Here is an 8,989-nt window from a genome sequence, read left to right as displayed (position 1 = left end):
GGAATAAAGTACCTTGCTAGGAGCCCGCAGGTGGCAGTGTGGTGGGCGGTGATGCATAATTCCCATGGAGGTGTGTGCATTTAGCGACAAGTTGGGGTCAGGCATGAATAATTATGACGCTTCGTGAATAATGCAAAATATTTATTAAAGTGAACATGTGGGAGCATTCTCGAGGATAGTTTGTATGTTCACACTCTCTCTCTCTCTCTCTCTCTCTCTCTCTCTCTCTCTCTCTCTCTCTCTCTCTCTCTCTCTCTCTCTCTCTCTCTCTCTCTCTGAAACACACAAATAATACAATAACAATAGCAATAACTAAAGCAAAAACAACAACAACAACAAGAACAGCAAAAATAACAACAACTACAATAATATTAACATGTATTTAGTGGTTAAAGGTGACTAGGCAAAGTTGATTGTCGCAAGTGACAAAAAAACGTGAAGCTGAAGGCCCCATCATGCATGTGGCCGGCCGCTTGCACCAACACAACTGCGGTTATATGTCCACAAATCACTTAGCTTATTTCTAAATATGTTTGAGATGACTTAAAATCACCGAGTCATTGCGTCCTTCGTTGTGTGTGTGTGTGTGTGTGTGTGTGTGTGTGTGTGTGTGTGTGTGTGTGTGTGTGTGTGTGTGTGTGTGTGTGTGTGTGTGTGTGTGTGTGTGTGTGTGTGTGGCAGGTGAAGAGAGAGAGAGAGAGAGAGAGAGAGAGAGAGAGAGAGAGAGAGAGAGAGAGAGAGAGAGAGAGAGAGAGAGAGAGAGAGAGAGAGAGAGAGACAAACATACTAATATCTCCCTAAGTTTCATATTGAAGAGTAATATGGAAGCATGTTCCAGACACTGATATTCAGAAGGATAAAGGATTCAGATTTTGTGAACAAAAGCAGGTGGATGATTAAGCATAAGTAAAAAAAAAAAAGATTGCTCGCTATTTTCCGTATAAAGACTCTAACAACAAATTAATAATTATTCTACATTTAATTTAATTGAATAGTATACACTGAGACACGCGAGTCACGAAGGCATAGATAAGTGTCTGACGATGTTGAGAGTTGATACACATAGCAAGTGTACAACTCTGTGACGTGTTTCAGCAATGCTGAAATTTATTCCCTCCCAATGTCGTATCTCCCAGCGATCATTCCCTCCTCCCCGAGTTTCCTGCCTCCCTTCCCTTCATCAAACTGCGCATTTCCAGCCAGAGGAGAATCGTCCCTCTCATCGCCACCCACACCTTCAAACAGTACCTCTGCCTGCGGGTTGTGTTCCTGCCGGTGACAGTGAAACGGTGCAATCACAGGAGCCATCTTGCCGAGACAAACGAGGTCATTTCAGTTATAGGGACAGGAAGCTGAGAGACCGAGCCATGAGGGTGACCTTCTGCAAGGCCACGTCTAGGTAATGGGGAAGGTAAGAACGTCTTGGCCGTCCCATATCATTCAAATGATTTTTTTTTTTTTTTTTTTTTGCTAGATACGTTTTTGTAATATTTGTTACAAGGGATGATTAGCAGTTGATGTCTCAATATTCCTTATCTTTCATTTATAAATGTTTATTTATTTTGGCTAAAGTTGATTAGAGATTATAGATGAACTAAAAAGTAAAGGGAAAGATAAAGGAAAGACGTCTTTGAGACAAGCGTTGGTGTTAACTTATTACCTACTTTACTCGACCAATACTTCTGCCAATGATTTTCACGTGGTTAGAATATATTTTAGCGTCAAAGAAAGTTGAAAGGCGCCTCAGCACCAGAACTTTCAGTAACGACTTAGTGGGAAGGAAGGAAGTAAAAAAAATATGTCAATGGAAGACATAGGAAAAAGTAGGAGTGTACGTACATTATTCCTGAGAGTCAGCTTGGTGAAAGGGATACGCCCCGCAGGAAGGATTAAGGACAGGAAGGCGGAAGAAGGGCGGGCTCATGCAGAGGGAGTCTGAAAGGGAGGCTGGAAGGGCTGGTGATTTTAACTTGCGTGGGATTATCTGGTCACCGAGGATCAATGGCGCACCGTTGGGAGGACTGTAAATAGTGGCAATACGAGAACGAATTTCATTGATGGCTTGAAGATGTGGCCTGTGGTTGGTCAGCAGTCCTTGAGAGGCGACTCATGTTTCATGTCATTGTGGGGAGAGCAGGGTGAGAAAATCTTGCATAGTTGCGGAAACATATACATAGAAAGGAATTCAGTCCTATATCTTATTTATATTGAGGATGCACTTGTAAATATTTATGTTTTACTTAGTTATTTACATCATTTACTTATTTTCATGTCGAAATTTTTGCCCGACTTCATTCACCATTTTCTCTCTCTCTCTCTCTCTCTCTCTCTCTCTCTCTCTCTCTCTCTCTCTCTCTCTCTCTCTCTCTCTCTCTCTCTCTCTCTCTCTCTCGTGTGTGTGTGTGTGTGTGTGTGTGTGTGTGTGTGTGTGTGTGTGTGTGTGTGTGTGTGTGTGTGTGTGTGTGTGTGTGTGTGTGTGTGTGTGTGTGTGTGTGTGTCTGTCTGTGTGTGTGTGTTCCCTGCTTTCATACTAGCATGCGTACAAGCACATACATAGGCATTCACTCAGGCAAAACAATTTTACTATTTATACATATGGGTACAAAACATGATTTATAGTGGGCCTTTCGGCAACTAATGGGGCCCGCAGATGGCAGCTGCGTTGTGTGTGTGTGTGTGTGTGTGTGTGTGTGTGTGTGTGTGTGTGTGTGTGTGTGTGTGTGTGTGTGTGTGTGTGTGTGTGTGTGTGTGTGTGTGTGTGTGTGTGTGTGTCTGTGTGTGTGTGTGTGTGTGTGTGTGTGTGTGTGTGTGTGTGTGTGTGTGTGTGTGTGTGTGTGTGTGCAACAGCGCTCGCCGGCCTGCAAATTTGTGTACCTTGTAATTTGCAATATATACCAGGCTTACATGGACATGAAGAGTGTAGCAAGGGCAAATAAATCACGACTTATTTCATTGCAGGAATGAAAATACTGAGCAATGAATAACGACTTCTATCCCTCCTAGTTGTCTTTATGACACAGAGAATGTGGTGTGAACGGCTAGGTTACCCGCATGCTTCTTTTTCTTTTGGAAAAAAAACTTATATTTTCTTCCTGCTTATGGATAACGTATTCGTACAAAATGCAGTCTTGAGGGACCATTTTAGGCCACAGTAGTGCTTGGTATAGTGTCCCTCTGTCCACTATGTTTATGGACATCAGCCAACCTCTACTATTCTTTAGTAATGTTTAGCGTCTTAATCCTGCAAAAGTTGGCGCTAACGTGGCAAAGCACTGCCATTTCAAACAGCTAGAATAATGTTGTTGTTTTTAATTGGATTTAATATTCGGTCAAACTTTCTGTAGCAATTTGCACAAAGAATTAATACACTAAGAATTCCATTATGATAGAAAAAAAAAGATTTTTTAGTAATAATAGTCAAAAGTAAATAATAAGTATAATCATAAAATGATAGATTAAGGGGTTATGAAACGAAAGTACTAACGATAGTACTAATGAAACCTCAACATCAGTACCGAAAATCTTGAAAACGTCGAATTACTGGTGCGGTAGCTATTCCTTTATGCAATTCGTTATAAAACCTTTGCGCTGCGTCTTACAGGTATAGACACGACGCGTGTACAGGCCTGGGATGGTATCCATGACACTTCTCGTTAGCGCGTAGATCATAACAAAAGCACTGGCGAAGGAACAACTGGAGTGATGAGCTCCTGACGTGTTTTCGATTGCCTTAGGAGACTTTTACACTCTTAACACACACTTTCTCTTGTGTGAATTCCAGCTGGGGTTATTTGATCTCTAGTTTCTTACGTGGACAAGTACTGCATGTTTCATCTGCACTTCGACACAGAGGTCACCACCTGCTTCAACGCCACGTGTAAATCGTAGAAAGTAATTTTTTCATCTATATGCACATGGAAATGTAGTGACGCCTTGACACTCACTTTCTTTATACCTTAATGGTCCTCGACATTCTCTAGTAGTTCTCTTATAGTCATGGACTAATGCTGAAGTCGATTCAAATCCACCTCGAGTGTCCGCCACATTAGAGGAAGGATTGCAATTATTATTGTATTAACTGACTGGGATCACGACGCAGTTCATTTGCTATATTTAACACTCCTTCAAGGCCTGCAGATGGACGATAGCTTCTCTGGCCAAAAGTGTGGATGGTGGAGTTGTAGGGAATGGTGGCAAGCGAACTCTACTGATGTGACTTCTGAACTTTGAGCTCTGCAACGAGACAGACTCCAATTACATCTCCGCTGTCTTTCGATTCAGCTAGTCTTCTTGCCACCATGTTTACACTCTAAAACATCTTTGACTGATGGATAAGCGTTGCTAGGGGGTCCAATGATAGCTTATCCCTGTACTGAGGACGCGCGTGTGGCTGATAGCGTATTGTTCTCTCTGGGACTGTAACATCTACATACTCACTGCGCCATGTTTTGGCTTCAAGTTCTTTGAGATGAGGTAAACGTGCGTTAGTGTTTTTTTTTACTTGGGACAGAGCTACAAATACACAGTGAGGGCAAACAGTCAATAGTTATGAAAGAGTGAAACAATAAAACCTAAACCACTATTATTAGTATGTTTAATAGTAGTAGTAGTAGCTGTAGAATCAAGTAGTGGTAATTGTAGTAGTGGTAGTAGTAGTAGAAGTAGCAGCAGCAGCAGCAGCAGTAGTAGTAGTAGTAGTAGTAGTAGTAGTAGTAGTAGTAGTAGTAGTAGTAGTAGTAGTAGTAAGTGGTGGTGGTGGTGGTGGTAGTATTAGCAGCAACAGCAGCAGCAGAAGCAAATAAAGCAACAGTAGTAGTAGTAGTACTAGCAGTACTAGTAGTAGTAGTAGTAGTAGTGGTACTAGTAGTAGTAGTGGTAGTAGTAGTAGTAGTAGTAGTAGTAGTAGTAGTAGTAGTAGTAGTAGTAGCAAGTAGTAACAGTAGAAGTAGTAGTAGTAGTAGTAGTAGTAGTAGTAGTAGTAATAGCAGTAGTAGTAGGACTAGTAAAAGTAGTAGTGGTGGTGGTGGTAGTAGTAGTAGTAGTAGTAGTAGTAGTAGTAGTAGTGCAACAATAGTACTAGCAAAAATATCAATATATGACGGGGAGATGTGACGAAGCCTTAGGATAAAAGAGAATAAGGTGATGGTGGGGAGAAGCGGTGACGTATGAGGGTGTGATGAGCGGGCCAGGTGTGAGGCGAGATCAGAGTGGAGAGTGGATGGTGTGGTGATTATGGATGGGAGTGAAAGAGGGTATTAGGAAAAGTTAATGCTGATGAGTTCCATGAGGTTCGCAAATAAATTACATGCATTCCATTAGTAGTAGTAGTAGTAGTAGTAGTAGTAGTAGTAGTAGTAGTAGTAGTAGTAGTAGTAGTAGTAGTAGTAGCAGCAGTAGTAGTAATAATAGTAGTAGTAGCAGTAGTAGTACTAATAGTACTAGTAGTAATAGTACTATAATAATAATAGTATTATCAGTAGTATTACTAATAGTAGAAGAAACAGTAATAGGAGTAGTATAGTAATAGTAGTGCTACTACTGTTCTTTTTGTGTTAGGTAAAACTTGAAACGAATTGATTTTCCACAGTCGATGTTACAATGTTGCAGAAGTTGACAAAGATAAAATCTTTATGGTTCTCTTCATAAACTGAAGCGCAGAGAAGGAGAATTATTTTCAATGATCATGACGTCTTATGATTAATTAACGTATATATAGCTTCTTGTTGCATGCGTATAGTATATAAATATTATCAATACTGAGAAAGGTTGTCTTCAGAATGTACTACATAGGCTGCAGCTACACACTGTACTATTGAGACAAAAAACAGAAAGTGTGCAAATGGGACAAGGGAAGAGTCATCGACACCTCTCCTACTCCTGTATGTACCTCAGTAAGACCAACAGCAGCAAGTGACTAATGCCTCCTTCACGTTGTTGAAGTGGTAGTAGTAGTAGTAGTTGTTGTTGTTGTTGATGTTGTTGTCGTTGCTGTTTATGATGTTGCTGTTGTTGATGTTGTTGATTAAGATGAATAGAGACAAAGAGTATACGAGAAAAACAACAGTAAAAGAAATACACACCACAAAGGAAAACATGAAGCACTTATAGTCTTTCCAGACGCAGGTACTAAATTTTTTCGTAGGTAATATTGAGATAATACTGGCGCAAAGAACAACTTTAAAGACAATGCTACATTCTTCCCTTTGGCATCCAGAGAGAGAGAGAGAGAGAGAGAGAGAGAGAGAGAGAGAGAGAGAGAGAGAGAGAGAGAGAGAGAGAGAGAGAGAGAGAGAGAGAGAGAGAGAGAGAGAGAGAGAGAGAGAGAGAGAGAGAGAGAGAGAGAGAGAGAATACTGGAACTCGGCCCTTGGGATTTGCTGATGGCAATGCCGAGGCTACCTCTTAAAGGAAATTGGCTTCGTACAGACGAGAAAGGCACGTGAAGCGGCATCTGATGTGACCCTAGGTATCTTTGTATCATTCATGGTTTGTGTCTCTATCTACGCTCGTTGCGGCCGATCAATGAGTTCTGACAGACTCCAGATCAATGATTTCAATTTACTTTTACTTGAAACCCTGGCCCTCCCCTCACACACAAACGTTTGAAGTCTTAAGTCGTATACATGATCTCTCCAGCCTATGTTCTAATGTTATACTGCACTTAAGTTTTTCGGTTATTCTCAACCGAAATTTAAATATACCGCTTGATTGTTCAAAACCCTCTCTCTCTCTCTCTCTCTCTCTCTCTCTCTCTCTCTCTCTCTCTCTCTCTCTCTCTCTCTCTCTCTCTCTCTCTCTCTCTCTCTCTCTCTCTCTCTCTCTCTCTCTCTCTCTCTCTCTCTCTCTCTCTCTCTCTCTCTCTCTCTCTCTCTCTCTCTCTCTCTCTCTCTCTCTCTCTCTCTCTCTCTCTCTCTCTCTCTCTCTCTCTCTCTCTCTCTCTCTCTCTCTCTCTCTCTCTCTCTCTCTCTCTCTCTCTCTCTCTCTCTCTCTCTCTCTCTCTCTCTCTCTCTCTCTATATATATATATATATATATATATATATATATATATATATATATATATCGAAGATGAAAATATAAAGAGGGGATGAAAAGTAGCAAGGTGGTAGACATATGTCAGGCGGAAAAAGATTCTTATTGTAAATCACATCTTTAACACTTCCACTTTTGCTCAATTTCCAGTTTCTAGTTACTCCTGTTGCTGTCCTTGGGCATAAAGTTTGTTATTATAACGGTAGTTTTACCTGCTACTTAACTTGAAACGGCGCAGGGTGTTGTCATGCAATAAGGCTGCTGTGAACATGGAGACAACTTGAGAGAGTGAGGTGCTAGCCATGTGTAATTAGCTGAGAGCGTTTGAATTAAAAGGAAGTGGAAAGTGACCTTCAAATATACAGAGTGTCATCAGCAGGGAACACATATTGATGTTTTTTTTTTTTCTTGAAGCTGTTGTTCAGGCTAATTAATCCACTCGTACACCACCCACATGTTACATAGCGTGAATCATCTGCCCGTGGATGGTACACGCCTAACATGAGCAGAATGTTAAGAACGTGAAGAATTTGACAAGTACAGAGTCTACATAAATTAAGAGAAATAAGAGCGCACCTGATCTCCTATACGTCTATATTCATGGTGACTTAATACAACCTAGAGCTAAAGTTTCTATCGCACAGAACTTCTCTAAGGAAAGAGCAGGATCCTTTCTCATGTTTAAATTGGACGAAATGGGTCAAAAGGTAAGCCATGTGTATGCGCCGCGCTTCCTATCTCCGAATAGATTGGTTTGAAGAGTAAAGAATCTTTTAGACAGCCAGTAATGGAGACGACTTCGGTTTATGAAGGAAGAGTGAGTGATGTGTTACCATACTGCAAGGTTTGTGAGTTTACCACAGTTCGGTATGATTCGATTGGTCAACTGTGCAAGCTTAACTCGATACTATAATCGTTATAATCGGGGAAACTATTAAACTATTGGGATTCTAACGAGAAATATAATGATGAGGTTATGTGCTTTGGCAGGTATAAGTGTTATTTTGTTGCTAGATGTGATGTATAGTGTGATTTTCTTTTTCTTTTTTGTGGTACAGTTTTGTCATTGATTTTTATGTGATTTGTTGTGATATATACAGTTGCAAGTGGTTTTGTGCGTGTGTTATGACTGATGGATAGGTTGCTGTGTGAATATTGTCAAGCAAGTGATAGGTGCAATGTGTTTATGGAAGTGTCACGGATTGTTGATTAATTGGATAAAGTATGGAATGTTGTGAACCGGTGTGATGTATGACTTTATTTGATATCTCTGTTTATGGTGTGGCTGTGTGCTATGTATATGTATTAGTGTGGCATTGTTGAGTGCTGTGTGTGGCGTGGTGAGAAATATGAAGTGTAAGGTTGTGAAGTGCAATGTTGGTTGTGGTGTGGTTTCGTAAGTTGTGACTGATTGTGTTATGAGTTAATTGTGGTGTGTTGTGTGATGTAACTGTGTGACGTGAGTGATTGTGGTGTATTGTATGATGCTTGTTGTTGATGTTGTTTTCGTTTTCGTTGTTGTTCCATTTGCATATCTATCTGTTCAGCACTTATACATTACAGCTTAACATCTAGCACCAATCTCCTTTACTTAGTCATATTTTCAACTGTAATTCCAAGTTTAAAAAGAATCAGATTTTTAAATGAAGCAGCTATGATCGTTGTGTGTCATGAGAAGAGTTAGCTGATTCAGTTATTTGTTTTGCTCGTTATACATCCTTTTGGTAGTACTGACACAGAAGTCTTAAAGCAATAAAACTGTTGAGGCTAATATCTCTCTCTCTCTCTCTCTCTCTCTCTCTCTCTCTCTCTCTCTCTCTCTCTCTCTCTCTCTCTCTCTCTCTCTCTCTCTCTCTCTCTCTCTCTCTCTCTCTTCAATCGGAACTTGTTTTTGTTTATCTTTTTTTTCAACAACACTGCAACTTGGAGGAATCTGACCAGTTTTCTAAATTACTTTTT

The 8,989-nt window shown here is 40.4% G+C and overlaps 1 long non-coding RNA gene across 2 annotated transcripts in view; it reads left to right on the top strand.

The window, feature by feature from the left end:
• The window catches only part of LOC123504629, a 173,556-nt gene that overhangs the window by 31,883 nt on the left and 132,684 nt on the right, over positions 1-8,989 (top strand). The window lies entirely within an intron of this gene.

Source organism: Portunus trituberculatus, chromosome 16, assembly GCF_017591435.1.
Source record: "Portunus trituberculatus isolate SZX2019 chromosome 16, ASM1759143v1, whole genome shotgun sequence".
NCBI classification, from domain to species: Eukaryota; Metazoa; Arthropoda; class Malacostraca; order Decapoda; family Portunidae; genus Portunus; species Portunus trituberculatus.
The sequence above is the reverse complement of the archived record's forward strand: the minus strand, read 5'-3'. Positions and strand labels throughout refer to the sequence as shown.